This window comes from Pleurodeles waltl, chromosome 4_1, assembly GCF_031143425.1.
Source record: "Pleurodeles waltl isolate 20211129_DDA chromosome 4_1, aPleWal1.hap1.20221129, whole genome shotgun sequence".
In the NCBI taxonomy this organism is placed as follows: Eukaryota; Metazoa; Chordata; class Amphibia; order Caudata; family Salamandridae; genus Pleurodeles; species Pleurodeles waltl.
The window spans coordinates 29,532,223-29,549,276 of record NC_090442.1 but is presented as its reverse complement, the minus strand read 5'-3'; the positions used below and the strand labels follow the sequence as shown (position 1 = coordinate 29,549,276).

The 17,054-nt window shown below is 46.8% G+C and overlaps 2 pseudogenes; one reads left to right on the top strand and one right to left on the bottom strand.

The window, feature by feature from the left end:
* LOC138287310 (zinc finger protein 850-like) overlaps window positions 1–17,054 on the top strand; it is a 369,596-nt pseudogene that overhangs the window by 117,604 nt on the left and 234,938 nt on the right.
* The window catches only part of LOC138287311 (zinc finger protein 850-like), a 257,681-nt pseudogene that overhangs the window by 224,997 nt on the left and 15,630 nt on the right, over window positions 1–17,054 (bottom strand).

Sequence of the window (17,054 nt, the reverse complement as noted above, 5' to 3'; positions counted from 1 at the left end):
ACACCCCCCACCCCGCCCTACAGCGGCCGCTGCCCGGTCTCAGGAGAGCCTTTTATAAGCACACGAGTTATTCAGGTTCAGTCGAATACCAACTCCACTCCAAAAGAATCACTGAGAGGGGAGCACTAGGATCCGAGCTCGCAGGTAGTGCAAACCCGGGAGCAGGGGAGGGGGCAGAACCAGGAATCAGGAACCCACCCACTCCTCCTGCTGCAGCCTGCGCAACAACACCGGCCCTGAAGCCCATAGCCCCCGCCGAGGGGATCTCAGTGCGAGGTACGGCGAGAGGGGCAGGGCCTTGGGGCTATCGGAGCAGCACCAGCCCCGGAGCTGAGTGAGCCCGGGCAGAACTAGTGCAGGCGCTGGGTGGGCGGGTGTGTACCGCCACAAGAGGAAGTCTCCCGCTAGCGAAAACTAGGAAGTTATCCTATTCTATTTTGGAAAGAGGAAGGAGCCGAGGGTCCCGACAGGCAAAAGGAACGGAAGTAGCCCCTCGTGGCCCGTGTGTTGCGGAATCTCCCTGACAGTCACTGGGAGTCGTTACCACGAAGGCAGAGAATGCTATGTTTTGGTTGATGAACCATCGCAGTGGATTCAAACGGGTTATAAATTGAGATAACTGGCTGACGTGTATTGTTGTGGGGGCACTTTGATAAATAGGCAACCAGTCAATTCATTGAGGAATATTTACACTAGATAATCGACGACTCCGCTGTTCTCATCATGTCCAAACTGAGGTCCTCTAAAATGGCTACAAATAATGATTCAAAGACCTTGGATAACTATCTTTTTAAAGTAGTTAGTAAAATTAACAAAGATAGGAGATCATCATTAAGTAGAGTTAGTCCAGAAACATCTCCCATAAGGCAGTGTTTACCCCCTATATCAATGTCTCAGAGTGTCTCGACTATTCCCAACAATGAGAACGATTTAAATATTGATGTTTCTGTGGTAGAGCAGGTTTGTTGTTCCGAACCTATTCAAGTACAGGATCGGACATTACCATCAAGGTCTCCTCTTATTCAATCTCCCACTAGGAGAGCGGTACGTGCCTGTAGGAAGGGGCCTGTCAAGAAAGCAGGGTGTCGGAAGCCAAAAAAAGCTGGCCCAACAGCTACCAATAGGGGAAATGTCCCTGAGCCCACCAATATTATTGAGGGGACTAGTCTGCACTCAAGTCAAATTGATCTTCTGGTTACAATTCTTGAATCTAAATTGGAAGTACTGATCAGTCCCCTGGTGGCCAAGGTAGAATTAGTGCTTCTTAGGGTTACTAGACTGGAAGGCCTTGTAGAATCTTGTCTGACTCGGTCCACTGTTCCACTGAGTACCCACTTAGACTCAATAGGTTCTATGGATAACCGCCCAGTGGGTTCAGTTACACACTCTATAGTCAGTAATAGGGTGGAGGGCTTGGGGGCTACTGTTCAGGCCCCACCGACTGTAAGTGTGCCGACTGTCTCATCCTTGTCTATATCGCCAGTAGGGTCGGCTAGTGCACAAAATACATTTAGTCAACCACGATCAATACAAAGGAGTACTCAGGACACTATACGAGGGACAGTCATTGATAGAAGAAGTATAACTAGGCGACATAATTCTATTAATCTCCCGCCAGAATGTGCACCATATACTGTGGTTCTAACAAATGTCCCAGAGGTTGACATGTGCTTGAATGGTTCTGGGGTAGAAACGTATCCTGCTCTTAAAAACAAGACACTTGCTTGGTTGAATAAGAACTGTGGATTTCCTTGTGCCCTTGCAAATGACATTTTATTTATCCGCAGAGTTAGCTGGATTGGCAATGTTGTGGGTAAATACCCACAACACGTGGCAACAGTGCTTCTGAGAGCTGCAATTCTGCCAACTCTAGAAAATGCGGTTCTTGCTAGACCTCTTGGCTTCTTTTATAATCATGGGGCAAATATTCAATGTCGCTCGTTGTATGTGCAAGGGCAATGTTCAAATGTGAACGGAAGAGGTAGGGATGCCTGTTCCCCGAATGTATTTGTGAATATGTCCCGGTCTCAAATTAGGGGGAGCCAAGTCATCATCAGCTGACTTACAGGCAGACCGTTAACACTTTACCCCTTCACAATCGGTACGCTGCCTTATCTTCTATGGAGGAAAATGATTGACTGCCAAATGCCTTGGGAAACTCTTCCCAGTCGTCAGCATCGTCCATCAGGATTGCTACATGGAACATTGCTGGTTTAAAGAGCAAGTCTGGGATAGTCGAATGGGAAAGGACTCTAAAATCTTTTGACGTCATTGCTTTACAAGAGACCTGGGATCAAACGAATAGCTTTTCCTTAGATGGCTTTTGTCATTTTTGCATTCCAGCTACAAACAGTGTGGCAGGAAGACCTAAGGGGGGTCTATTAAGCCTTTTCAAACTGGATATGAAAGGTACCTTAACTCAATGCCCCTCGGGCTCAGTAAATTGTCTAATTGTTGAGCTTTCCACCCAGGATAAGGGTAAGATCCTTTTTATAAATTTTTATAATTCGCATGCTAATGATTGTACCAATCAAAATCTGGATGACTTGGATACATTTTTGTCAGTCTATAGTATAAATGTTAATACTTTTGAGTTAATATTACTAGGGGACTTTAACATACATCCATGTACCCTACCATGTATTAGGAGGGATGAGGAAGGCCCTCCCTTTTCCTCAACTGCTCATCCAGAACATACTAGGCAGGGGGATTATCTTGAGCTTTTCCTTGCTAAATGGAATTTATATGAGTCTGGCTGTGGAGACGGGAATAGCAGGTCCCCTACGTTTAAGGGCAAAGAAAATGGTACTATTATAGACTATATTTATTTGTCTTCTTTTTTGTTAAATAGTGTTTTAAATTATTGTACTGAGGTGTCAGTTTTTAGTGATCATAATCCTGTTGTACTTGTTTTTAAGAACACTGAACTGATTTCTCTCAAATTAGTCGCAGAGAGTGGGGGCTTGAACCTTAAAGTCAAAGACCAGAATCGTAGGTTGAAGTGGACAAAAATAGTCCCTGAAACTTTTTTTCAGGAGGTCTTATCTAAAGTGGAGGATGAAATCTCTATATGTCTAGCGGAAAATCCAGATCCTAAGGAGGTTATAGTAGCATTTGATCAGATTTGCTTAGAAATTAATCGTAGTCTCCAGGCTAAATCTAGCCAGAAGGCGCTAGAGGGCAATAGATGGTTTGATAAGGAATGCTCTAAAGCACATGGTGTACTACTAAAGGCATTAAAAACTATTCCTAAAGATCGATCAAAAATAGTAAATGCCAGGAAAGTGTATAAAAAAACTATTTTAGAGAGGAAAAGGACTCTGAAAGATAACGCCTTTGCTCAACTCTTGGATCCAGATACCCTAAAAAACAGTGGTTTATTCTGGAAAATAATAAATCAGCCCTTTTTTTCTGATGAAACTAATACTCCTTTAGAGGCAAACATTCCAGATGAGGGCTGGATAAAACACTTTAGTCAGATATACTCTAATATTGGTCCTCCTGGTGGAATTTTAGCAGATGAAGTTGGGGAAACCTCCCCTGACAAGGATGCAGTTATTTTTGCAGTCGCAGATGTTGAAAGGGCTATAGACCTAACCACAAAAAACAAAGCCCCGGGCCCTGATGGGGTACCTGGGGACGTTTTTAAAAGTTTTCCAAAATTTTGGTCTAAGGTATTATGCAAGGTTTTTAATAATCTTGCATTTGATAAAATCCCGTCTTCCTGGAAGAAATCTATAATTATACCAGTGTTTAAAAAGGGTAATAGGCAAGACCCATCTTGTTACAGGCCGATTTCACTGATTGATTCCTCAGTGAAAATTTTAGGTCGAGTTATTTTAAATAAATTGAACGATTGGTTAACAGAGAAAGGGGTCCTAGCAGATGTGCAGTATGGTTTTAGACCTAAAAGGAGTACTATAGATCAAGGCTTGAATTTGTATTTATTAATAGAGAAATACACGAAGGCGAAGGAGGGTTCCATGTATCTGGGGTTCATGGACCTCTCGTCAGCCTTTGATCTTGTAAATCGATCTAAATTATGGAAAATCTTACTTGATATGGGACTGGACAAGGCTCTTGTTAACCTCTTAGTAGATTTACATACTGACCTAACAGCTTCTGTTAGAGTTACTACTGCGGGGCGATGCACTAGCCACTTTAACTCAGAAAGGGGAGTCAGGCAGGGGTGCATACTGGCTCCCCTCCTTTTTACTATTTATATAAATGCCTTTGAATCCACACTAAAAGATGTTACCCAGGACACCCCACGGATAGGAGAACTCGGTATTCCGGTTCTCCTATACGCGGACGATGCTGTCCTGCTTTCACGTACTGGTGTTGGTCTTCAACGATTATTGGACGCCTTTGAGGTTTTTATGACTTCCCTGGATTTAAAGATCAATGTTAAAAAGTCCCAGATTATGATCATGGGTAAGGGTAATAAAAATAAACTCCCCAAAATTTTTACTTGTGGGAGGCAAGAACTGTGTAGAGTAGCAATATTTCCATACTTAGGGATCACTTTCGATGAGAAAGGCTCCTGGGGCCCCCAGATAAAAAATAGAAATGTTGCCCTTGTAAAGTCGTCTTCTGCTCTTCGGGGTTTTATGAATAAACTCGGGGCGAGGCCAATTGTTAGTTTGCTAAAAATTTATGAAGCAAAATGCCTTGCAATAGCAACATATGGAAGTGCGATATGGGGCTATTGCTCTATGGAAAGTATACAGATCACGGAAAATAAATTTCTAAGATCGGTTCTCTCTCTTCCCCAGTCTACTTCTACACACATTGTCCATACTGAATTGGGTGTGGGCTACATTTCAGACATGATCAAACTGGCCCCCGTTCTAGCCTGGCTAAAGATCTGGCTGAATCAAGAAATTCCGCTCAACCACTCCATTTTAAAAGATTGCTTGCAGCTGGATAAAGTAAACAAAATAGCGTGGCTAGTTTATATCAAAAATTGTCTCGTTAGATTAGGGAGATCGGATCTTTTTTATTCCCCGGAATCAATAACTGTTAAAGATATTGGACTGATTAAAAGCATGATGAAAGATCTGTTATGTTTAGAAAGAGAACAAGTTGAATATGAGAAACCATCGGTGCGGGCCAGTATCATTCTGAGTACTTATGTTGGCCCTGAATTATATTTGTCTATTGTAAATCAACCCTTCCACCGGTTTCTACTCACACGCTTTCGGTTTAACCTGATCCATCTAACTCTTGGCCATTTTCAAACCTGGTCTCCTCCGGAAAAAGGAACGCCGTGTAATTGTGATAATTTTTCGATCCAGAATACAATGCATTTTCTGTTATTCTGCGACCATTACGCGGCCTTAAGAAAGAAATATTTGTTCCCAATTTTAAAGGAGGAGGGGTTTACACAGGTCATACCTGCCCTCTTGTTCTTGCAGTTATTGCAGACCCCTAGGATCATGTTCCATGTTGCTAGTTTTTTAGTGGGAGCTGTTAGGGTTAAGAAAAAGAAGTTCGCCATCAATCCGATTATTTTATTGTAATGAATTGAGTGATTAATTAATTTTTTATAGGAAATGTAATTTCTGCGAATCTGGGAGAATATTAATGTTTCACGTTAAATGATGTTTTTAGGATGTTTTACTTTACTGACCCCCCTTTTAAACATTGTAGATAATATGAATTGTTGATTGCCTGTAATTTTTGATTGTACTGTTTTTATGCCTTTTTATGATATTTATTTATCGAAATAAAGTACTTTGACTGACTGACTGACTGACTTAAACTCTTCACACATTCACAGCATCTGAATGGATTTCCCCAAGTGTGTATGTTAATGCCTTTTTTAGGAGTGCTGAGTGACTAAAGCTCTTCACACACACAGTGCAATTGAATGGTTTCTCCCCAGTGTGTGTTCGTTGATGCCTTTTTAAGTGTGAAAAAGTACGTAAGCTCTTTCCACAGTCATTGCACTTGAATGGCTTTTCTCCTGTGTGTATCCGATGATGAACCCTTAATGTCGAAGATTCACTAAAACTTCTTCCACATTCGCTGCAATGGTATGGTTTTTCCCCTGTGTGTATTCGCTGATGATTCCTTAATGTCGAAGAGTAACTAAAGCTACGTCCACATTCACTGCAATGGTACGGTTTTTCCCCTGTGTGTGTTCGCTGATGTCTTTGGAGAGCTGATAATCGAATAAAACTCTTCACACATTCAGTGCACTTGAATGGCCTTTCCCCTGTGTGTATTCGCTGATGTCCCCTTAATGTTGAAGATTCACTAAAACTACTTCCACATTCGCTGCAATGGTATGGTTTTTCACCTGTGTGTGATCGCTGATGCCTCCTTAATGTTGAAAATTCACTAAAACTACTTCCAAATTCGCTGCAATGGTATGGTTTTTCCCCTGTGTGCGTTCGCTGATGTACTTGTAGAATTGATAACAGACTAAAGCTATTCACACATTCACTGCACTTGAATGGTTTATCCCCTGTGTGCGTTCGCTGATGGCTCTGTAAGTTTGATAATCGACTAAAGCTCTTCAAACATTCACTGCACCTGAATGGCTTTTCCCCCGTGTGTGTTCGCTGATGTCTCTGTAGATTTGATAATCGACTAAAGCTCTTCAGACATTCACTGCACTGGAATGGCTTTTCCCCTGTGTGTGTTCGCTGATGCTCTCTTAGGAGTGTTAATCGACTAAAGCTCTTCACACATTCACTGCATCTAAATGGTTTTTCCCCTGCGTATGTTCGCTGATATCTTTGTAGGTCGAGTAATCGACTAAAGCTCTTCACACATTCACTGCACTTGAATGGCTTTTCCCCTGTGTGTGTTCGCTGATGAGCCATGTGATTTGAAGAATCACTAAAACTTCTTTCACATTCATTGCAATGGTATGGGTTTCCTCCCATCCGTGTTCGTTGATGACCTTTTAAGAGTGCTGAATGACTGACGATATTAACGCATTCATTGTATTTTTTTTCACATGTGTGCGTTTGCTGAGGGTGCTTTAGTTCTGATGACAAACAAACGCTCTCGCTGCGGGTGTATGATTTGTCTTTCTTGGTTAGTGTCTCAGGATCTGCTATATATTTAACTACATTCCAAGACTGTGTTTCCTGATGGGCCAACATGGCCACGCTCATAATATGTGCAAGGCTTCTTTTTGAGTGATTTTGTCTTTAGATTGGATAATGGTTTTGGACGCTTGCGGGTAAAGATTCACCCCACTTCTGGTCAGTGCAAATTGGGACCGTGCTCTGCATTTTAGACGGCAGAACTCTTCTTTCCTTTGCCCTTCAGTTGTCTAGCTTCACTCCATTGGAAGGTTTGTCAGTTTTGTTGCCTTAATTTTCTAGAGGTCATTTCTTCGTCTTGTGGCGTGGAGGTGCACAGCTCAGACTCGTACATTCACTGAACTGCTCTTGTCTGCTTCTTCCAGGATCAGTTTATGTGCAGGTTTCTCAGTCGCCGACTGCACTGATGTTTTCCTGAATACTGGATCTCATCATTTCTGACCGTTTTTTCAGATTTACAATATTATCTTCATTATTCATAATCATTTTGCTCATTCAGAGCTTGTTTCCTGTTGGATGTAAAAAGATTGAAAATCGCTAAATAGAAACGTAAAGGAACATGAATACAAAATATTTATCTGGTTGCAAAAGTCATTATTTCATCATTGTTGAAACTTATCAAGGGGCATTTAATCATATACAAATATTTAGCTAAAAGTTCTGTTGAGAACATTGCATCTTCTTCACTTCAGAAGAAGCGGACATTTACCAGTGTTCACAGAATAACTTGGCAAAGGAGGGGCGCTCAGGGAGCACCCACATGCTACAGGTACAGCTTTAGGAAGGTGCACATGGACAAGATTTAATCTAAACAAGAACAGTTTGTGGAAAGAGAAATGGATGGGGACATGATGCTGTTACTTTAGTTTGAAGAAGTGTAGAAGAAAGGTAATTTTTTCAAGAAGTACGTAATAAAGCAAACTCCTAGGAAGTATATAAGAAAGGAAACTCTTCAGGAAGTCCTTAATAAAGGGCTCTTCAGGAAGTATATAACAAAGCAAACTCTACAGAAAGTATATAACAAAGGAAACTCTTAAGGAAGTATATAACCAAGTTAACTCTTCAGGAAGTATATGATAAAGGTAATTCTTCTGGAAGTATATAGCAAAGGAACCCCTGTGAGTCGTGAGTTGAGGTGGATTTTCTATCTCCATAATATTGGTCCATCTCCCTGAAACTAGTGCAGCTTCCACGGCCTCGCTCTGGCCCGGACACTTTACACAGAGAGATTCTTTAGTTCTTCCTAAAGCAGATACATTTTGGATTTTATTTTGCTTTAAGCTGCAGCTCCTTCCAGAAGGAGGGGTTCACTGGAATACGTACCTTTACATCATGCACATAGACAAGGGGCACAAACAACGGCATTATCAGCCATTTAGCTCTTAATAGATTGAAGCCATCACAATCAGTAATTGACCTGACATGTCCCGTAGCCAACAGATGTGTTCATATTAAACAACTGTTGCTTTTTCTTCCTTTTAAGGGTATTTGACTATGGGCCTGTCTTAGATATTGGCAGATGGGTTACTCCATCACAATGGTGATGGGTATCCTGTCTGCCGAAATCTAAATCCCATAGGAAATAATGGGATTTCGATTTCAGCGGACTGGATATCCGTCACCATTGTGACGGATTAACCCCTCCTCTAATACCTAAATTAGGCCCTTAGTACTGTCCGTTTAGTGCCAAGGAGGCTTCTCTGTGGCCAGAGAAGCCTTTGGCAGAGCAGGAGGAAGTGTCTGTTGTTAACAGGTGAATGCAGCATTTCTGCCTTTGGGCATTTCTTATATCCATGCTTACCTGATTTCCTTTCCATCACCTGCCCCTCACACCCTATGTCTGCACATTCACTCTGCAGGCTCACTGTTAGTCAAAACACGGGGATCAACTCAATGCTTGCACAGAGAAGACATCAGGTAACAGTCTGATAGTCAACGGCCATGGCTGGAAGTACAGTTATCACAAGCTTCATTTTTAGAAGCTCGTCTGAGAGGTACCGACAGAGGAGGTGCACAGGTAGGTGCTTGTGAGGAACCAACAGAAGAAGTGCACAGGTAGTCAGACGCGACAGTGCACCCAGTTCAGACTGCTGCAGTGAGGAATTCCAGTGGGTTGTAGGAATGGTAGTCTTTTTGTTACTACATTTAACTTGGCTGCTCAATAGACAAACCATGGAAAGTAATACATAATACTCACCTCTGTGTCTTTAATATAATTGATAGCTATTGGGGGGGGGGCGTGGTCAGCATACGCGCAATATAGCGAATTTCCTATGAGCTGCTCCGAACCTGCTGCACAACATGACTCCAAACTTGGCCCCAAACATCTCTATGAACCCCAAAAACATTTGAAGGCATTCCGCAACTGCCCTACATTGAATGATCGCCAAGAAGACTCACCACAACGCTGATATGTCGGCCTAATCTGCCTGCAGCGTGCCTCCTTGGAACCCAAGATGGCGGTGCATGCGCCGAAACTGCTCTGATCACTTGGCCCAACCCGCTCGGTACGCCCGACCTACCAGGAGCCCAGCGCGCTGTCCACAGTGCCCAATGCGTTCATTCTGAGCGATAAGAAAAAGACAGAACCACAGTTGCGGTGTATCCCTCCGAAACAGAGACCGCGCATACAAACACCAGATTAGGGAGGGCTTAGCACAACCGCATCACTCAACCCACCAGAATTTTGCTGAAATGACAGAGATATTGCACTTGCAAGCCTTGGATAGAAACGAGACGGAAGGGCTTCAACCACACAGCCTGCCCGACACTCCTGACCTGCCCAGAGCATCTGGATACATGAGGAAGGTGCTCCCAACCTTTCTCCCCAGCAAGTGAACGATCAAACTGTAAGTTTAAAAAAAATCGAACATGTAATAAATGACCTGTAGGATTTGTGTATCTAAGACCTATTTACAATGAATGCGTAGAACATATAAAAAGAGACAGAGCATGACCCAGTTCTGTTGATTTGGCCTCGAGGTGTATGCTCACATAACGAAGGTCTGACATCATCTACTGTGTCTACTCACTGCATATCGCATCTAACTATCACGCCCTGGCGGCGCTGAACCACCATCACTAATTATGGTTTATTTATGATCTAAGCGGGCCAGTAAAGACTTAGAGGCAGATTTAACGGAAGTGGCGCTGCACCCATTTTGATTTTTACAAAATCCCCTGAATCGGCTATTCTGGAAATCCTCTCCATTGTAAATTAATTTACCCAATACTCCGGTTACTCCCTGAACAAAGACAAAACAGAGATCCTTCCTCTTAATATCCACTGTCATCCATCGGTAGTTGGCCCTACAAATTTCCAATGGAAATCCTCCATTAGGTACCTTGGTATTTGGTTTTCCAATAATCTCGAAGAATCAGTCACATCCATTGAATATAAAACCCAAGCCAAAATTAAAGAACTACTAGCAACATGGTCCCCGAAACACATATCAGACTGGAGACCATTAAAATGATGGCCTCTCGATTAATCAACTTCCTCGGTAGTATGATCCCAAATCGAAGAGACACAGACTTTTTCCAAAGTGTCGACAAAGCGATCGTTTCCTTTCTCTGGGAAAAAAAAAAAACTAGAATTAGTTTGAAAAAGCTAAGGGCATCAAGGGATTTAGGTGGATGCTATTTCCCTAACTGGTACACGTAACAGACAGCCTTTCTAGCCACCCAAGGTGCACGCTGGTTTGAAACCAATACTGAATTTATACCTATCTGGCTACCTGCTGAAGCCACAATCTGCCACCCTTTTCCACTCTCGTCCTCAACGATGTCTCACATCCCAAGCAAGTTTTCCCAGAAAATCATTAAAGATACTGTATGTGCCATCCTGTCATTGGATTCGATCCTCGACACTAAGTTTTACAAATCTTTTTGCACCTACATTTGGTACAATAAGAAAATATCCATACTCCAAAATCATAAACGTCAGTCCCTTCTTGGGCTTCTAAAGGCATTACGACAATAGATTACCTTTATCATGACACCTGATACCTAAACTCCAAACCCTCCTCAAAACTGGACATACAGCCTCAAAATTATACAAACTACTCACCAGTCACCAAGACTTTATGCCACTCAACACTCGCACATAAATGGTTCACCTTCTTCTCCTCCAAAGAGCTAGCCCCCCCCAAACCAGAATTCTGGATGCAAATAGGTCCTAACATTTTCAAACACCAACTAATACCATCCCTCATCCGAACTAATTTTTTTGTAACGCACTTTCTATACTGGAACCCGAGAAGCTATGCTGGCTTAATCTCTAGGACACTAACTCATGCTGGTCTTGTGACCTTCCCAGTGCCGACAAAGAACATATGTTCTTCTTCTGCCCAAAGCTACAAGAATTCTGGCAAAACATCACAACACAACTTCAAAAGATTTTTAAGAAGCCAATAAACTTATCTTTCCCAGCTGTGGCATTAAGCCCACTCCTTGCCACTCCTCCTATTATCCTCCCAGAAATCGACCTATCACTTCTTGACCTCCTACTCACCATAGCTATTAAGATAATCCTGATAGAATGTGTAGGAGGCTGGACTGGCTTGTAGTGGGTACCAAGGGGTACTTACACCTTGCACCAGGCCCAGGTATCCCTTATTAGTGTAGAGGGGTGTCTAGCAGCTTAGGCTGATAGAAAAGGTAGCTTAGCAGAGCAGCTTAGGCTGAACTAGGAAACGAGTGAAGCTCCTACAGTACCGTCATACAGTAGTGTCATATGCACAATATCATAAGAAAACACAATACACAGATGTACTAAAAATAAAGGTACTTTATTTTTATGACAGTATGCCAAAGTATCTCAGTGAGTACCCTCAGTATGAGGATAGCAAATAAACACAAGATATATGTACACAATACAAAAATATGCAGTAATAGCAATAGAAAACAGTGCAAACAATGTATAGTCACAATAGAATGCAATGGGGGCACATAGGGATAGGGGCAACACAAACCATATACTCTAGAAGTGGAATGCGAGCCACGAATGGACCCCAAACCTATGTGACCTTGTAGAGGGTCGCTGGGACTGTAAGGAAACAGTGAGGGTTAGAAAAATAGCCCACCCCAAGACCCTGAAAAGTGGGTGCAAAGTGCACCTAAGTTCCCCAAAGAGCACAGAAGTCGTGATAGGGGAATTCTGCAAGGAAGACCAACACCAATGCAACAACAATGGATTTCCTGACGAGAGTACCTGTGGAACAAGGGGACCAAGTCCAAGAGTCACGATCAAGCCGGGAGTGGGCAGATGCCCAGGAAATGCCAGCTGTGGGTGCAAAGAAGCTGCCACCGGATGGTAGAAGCTGTGGGTTCTGCAAGAATGCCAAGGGCTAGAAACTTCCCCTTTGGAGGATGGATGTCCCACGTCGTGAAGAGTCGTGCAGAGGTGTTTCCGTGCAGAAAGACCGCAAACAAGCCTTGCTAGCTGCAAGGGTTGCGGTTAGGGTTTTTGGATGCTGCTGTGGCCCAGGAGGGACCAGGATGTCGCCAATTGCGTGAGGAGACAGAGGGGGCGTCCAGCAAGACAAAGAGCCCACTCAGAAGCAAGCAGCACCCGCAGAAGTGCCGGAACAGGCACTACAAAGTGGAGTGAACCGGAGCTCACCCGAAGTTACAAAGGAGGGTCCCACGACGCCGGAGGAAAACTCAGGAGGTCGTACACTGCAGGTTAGAGTGCCGGGGACCCAGGCTTGGCTGCGCACAAAGGAAATCCTGGAAGAGTGCACAGGAGCCGGAGTAGCTGCAAAACACGCGGTTCCCAGCAATGCAGTCTAGCGTGGGGAGGCAAGGACTTACCTCCACCAAACTTGGACTGAAGAGTCACTGGACTGTGGGAGTCACTTGGACAGAGTTGCTGAGTTCAAGGGACCTCGCTCGTCGTGCTCAGAGGAGACCCAGAGGACCGGTGATGCAGTTCTTTGGTGCCTGCGGTTGCAGGGGGAAGATTCCGTCGACCCACGGGAGATTTCTTCAGAGCTTCTAGTGCAGAGAGGAGGCAGACTACCCCCACAGCATGCACCACCAGGAAAACAGTCGAGAAGGCGGCAGGATCAGCATTACAAGGTCGCAGTAGTCGTCTTTGCTACTTTGTTGCAGTTTTGCAGGCTTCCAGCGCGGTCAGCAGTCGATTCCTCGGCAGAAGGTGAAGAGAGAGATGCAGAGGAACTCTGATGAGCTCTTGCATTCGTTATCTAAAGAATTCCCCAAAGCAGAGACCCTAAATAGCCAGAAAAGGAGGTTTGGCTACCTAGGAAGGAGGATAGGCTAGCAACACAGGTAAGAGCCTATCAGAAGGAGTCTCTGACGTCACTTGCTGGCACTGGCCACTCAGAGCAGTCCAGTGTGCCAGCAGCACCTCTGTTTCCAAGATGGCAGAGGTCTGGAGCACACTGGAGGAGCTCTGTGCACCTCCCAGAGGAGGTGCAGGTCAGGGGAGTGGTCACTCCCCTTTCCTTTGTCCAGTTTCGCGCCAGAGCAGGGCTAGGGGATCCCTGAACCGGTGTAGACTGGCTTATGCAGAGATGGGCACCATCTGTGCCCATCAAAGCATTTCCAGAGGCTGGGGGAGGCTACTCCTCCCCAGCCCTGACACCTTTTTCCAAAGGGAGAGGGTATAACACCCTCTCTCTGAGGAAGTCCTTTGTTCTGCCTTCCTGGGCCAAGCCTGGCTGGACCCCAGGATGGCAGAAACCTGTATGAGGGGTTGGCAGCAGCAGCAGCTGCAGTGAAACCCCGGGAAAGGTAGTTTGGCAGTACCCGGGTCTGTGCTAGAGACTCGGGGGATCATGGAATTGTCTCCCCAATGCCAGAGTGGCATTGGGGTGACAATTCCATGATCTTAGACATGTTACATGGCCATGTTCGGAGTTACCATTGTGACGCTATACATATGTAATGACATATGTATAGTGCACGCGTGTAATGGTGTCCCCGCACTCACAAAGTCCGGGGAATTTCCCTGAACCATGTGGGGGCACCTTGGCTAGTGCCAGGGTGCCCACACACTAAGTAACTTAGCACCCAACCTTTACCAGGTAAAGGTTAGACATATAGGTGACTTATAAGTTACTTAAGTGCAGTGGTAAATGGCTGTGAAATAACGTGGACGTTATTTCACTCAGGCTGCAATGGCAGGCCTGTGTAAGAATTGTCAGAGCTCCCTATGGGTGGCAAAAGAAATGCTGCAGCCCATAGGGATCTCCTGGAACCCCAATACCCTGGGTACCTCAGTACCATATACTAGGGAATTATAAGGGTGTTCCAGTATGCCAATGTAAATTAGTGAAATTGGTCACTAGCCTGTTAGTGACAATTTGGAAAGAAATGAGAGAGCATAACCACTGAGGTTCTGGTTAGCAGAGCCTCAGTAAGACAGTTAGGGGGTCATTCTGACCCTGGCGGTCGGTGATAAAGCGGCGGCCAACCCGCCAACAGGCCGGCGGTCAAAAAAATGCAATTCTGACCCTGGCGGGAACCGCCAACACAGCCCGCCGCATTAACACTCCGACCGCCACGGCGGAACAAACAAACAGCGCGGCGGTCACCGCCAACAGCCAGGCGGCAGCCAATGTACCGCCCACCCTATCACGACCCACCAATCCGCCACCTTTTCCGGGGCGGGAGCACCGCCGATAAAAACACGGCGGAAACAGACATTTCCAATGGAAAACGCTCACCTCGAGACACTCCACGCGGAATCCGGACAGCATGGAACCCGAATTGAACATCATACCTGCTCTCGTCTACCTGCTCATCTACCACGAGTACGAACTCCGGCGCAGACGTCAACGGTGAGTACTGCACCTACGACACACGGGAGGGGGGAGGAAGAAAGGTTACGGGCATACACATATGCGACCCCCCACCCCCCCAATATGTACACACCAATGCAGAGCAGGAAGTCACAGTGACACCACACAAACACCCTTTAAAAATACAATGACACAACCAAATTTGGAATAAATATTCATGTTCAAAAAAAGCACCTGGAAATAATTGAGCAACCGTGAAAAATATTTACAAAAACCAAAAATATATACACATCAGTGTATGACTGAAGTAACAAGTCCTGCACATCCTACGAATCGAACATGTCCGTGGGCCAAGGTTCAGCGAAACAAGGGCAAAGCCCACACACGAGACCTGAGTCCTTTGGAGAGAACACTGCAGGGGCATCCGATGTCAAAACTACAGGCACCTCAGGGGGAAGGGAAGGGGTGGCCACCACAGCCACATGAGTCCACGACGCCAGATCCACGAGGAGCCACCATGCCCACTGTACCATCCTGGGGAGTGCAAAGCCACAGTCTCTCAAGTCTCTGCAGTGGGTGGGTTGCCCACTGGACCATCCTGGGGAGTGCAAAGCCACAGTCTCTCAAGTCTCTACAGTGGGTGGGTTGACCACTGGACCATCCTGGGGAGTGCAAAGCCACAGTCTCTCAATGTCTCTACAGTGGGTGGGTTGCCCACTGTACCATCCTGGGGAGTGCAAAGCCACAGTCTCTCAGGTGGATTACAGAGTCCACTGGTCAAGGAGGAGGCATGGTGGGCACAGTGAACCATAAACAGTGCCTGAGACGGCGGGACCCAGCGCAGCGGTGCATGACATGGCGATGTGCAGCGGAGCGGTGCTTGAGACGGCGGGGCCCAGCGGAGCGGTGCTTGACAGGAAGGGCCCAGCGGAGCGGTGCTTGAGACGGCGGGGCCCAGCGGAGCGAGGTTGACAGGAAGGGCCCAGCGGAGCGGTGCTTGACAGGAAGGGCCCAGCGGAGCGGTGCTTGAGACGGCGGGGCCCAGCGGAGCGGTGCTTGACAGGAAGGGCCCAGCGGAGCGGTGCTTGAGACGGCGGGGCCCAGCGGAGCGGTGCTTGACAGGAAGGGCCCAGCGGAGCGGTGCTTGACAGGAAGGGCCCAGCGGAGCGGTGCTTGAGACGGCGGGGCCCTGTTCAGCGGTACCTGTCTCCACGGCGGGGACCTGTTCAGCGGTACCTGTCTTCACGGCGGGGCCCTCTTCAGCGGTACCTGTCTTCACGGCGGGGCCCTCTTCAGCGGTACCTGTCTTCACGGCGGGGCCCTCTTCAGCGGTACCTGTCTTCACGGCAGGGCCCTCTTCAGCGGTGCTCTTCTGCACGGCGGGGCCCTCTTCAGCGGTACCTGTCTTCACGGCGGGGCCCTGTTCAGCGGTACCTGTCTTCACGGCGGGGCCCTCTTCAGCGGTACCTGTCTTCACGGCGGGGCCCTGTTCAGCGGTACCTGTCTTCACGGCGGGGCCCTCTTCAGCGGTACCTGTCTTCACGGTGGGGCCCTCTTCAGCGGTACCTGTCTTCACGGCGGGGCCCTCTTCAGCGGTGCTCTTCTGCACGGCGGGGCCCTCTTCAGCGGTACCTGTCTTCATGGCGGGGCCCTCTTCAGCGGTGCTCTTCTGCACGGCGGGGCCCTCTTCAGCGGTACCTGTCTTCACGGCGGGGCCCTCTTCAGCGGTACCTGTCTTCACGGCGGGGCCCTCTTCAGCGGTACCTGTCTTCACGGCAGGGCCCTCTTCAGCGGTGCTCTTCTGCACGGCGGGGCCCTCTTCAGCGGTACCTGTCTTCACGGCGGGGCCCTCTTCAGCAGTGCTCTTCTGCACGGCGGGGCCCTCTTCAGCGGTACCTGTCTTCACGGCGGGGCCCTCTTCAGCGGTACCTGTCTTCACGGCGGGGCCCTCTTCAGCGGTACCTGTCTTCACGGCGGGGCCCTGTTCAGCGGTACCTGTCTTCACGGCGGGGCCCTCTTCAGCAGTGCTCTTGCAGTATGTCAAGGGAGTCATACCTGGCCTGGACACCCTGCTCAGTCGCCCTCCGAACGTGCTGTGTCAGGCCCCTTCGGGGAGTGAGTCCTGGGCCCTTTGGTGTCGTCCCTTGCAGCCGGGATGGGGCTTGTGGGGCCCTCCTGCTCCGCGCTCCTGGTGGTTGTCCTCTCCGCCCTGCTGTCCTTCCGC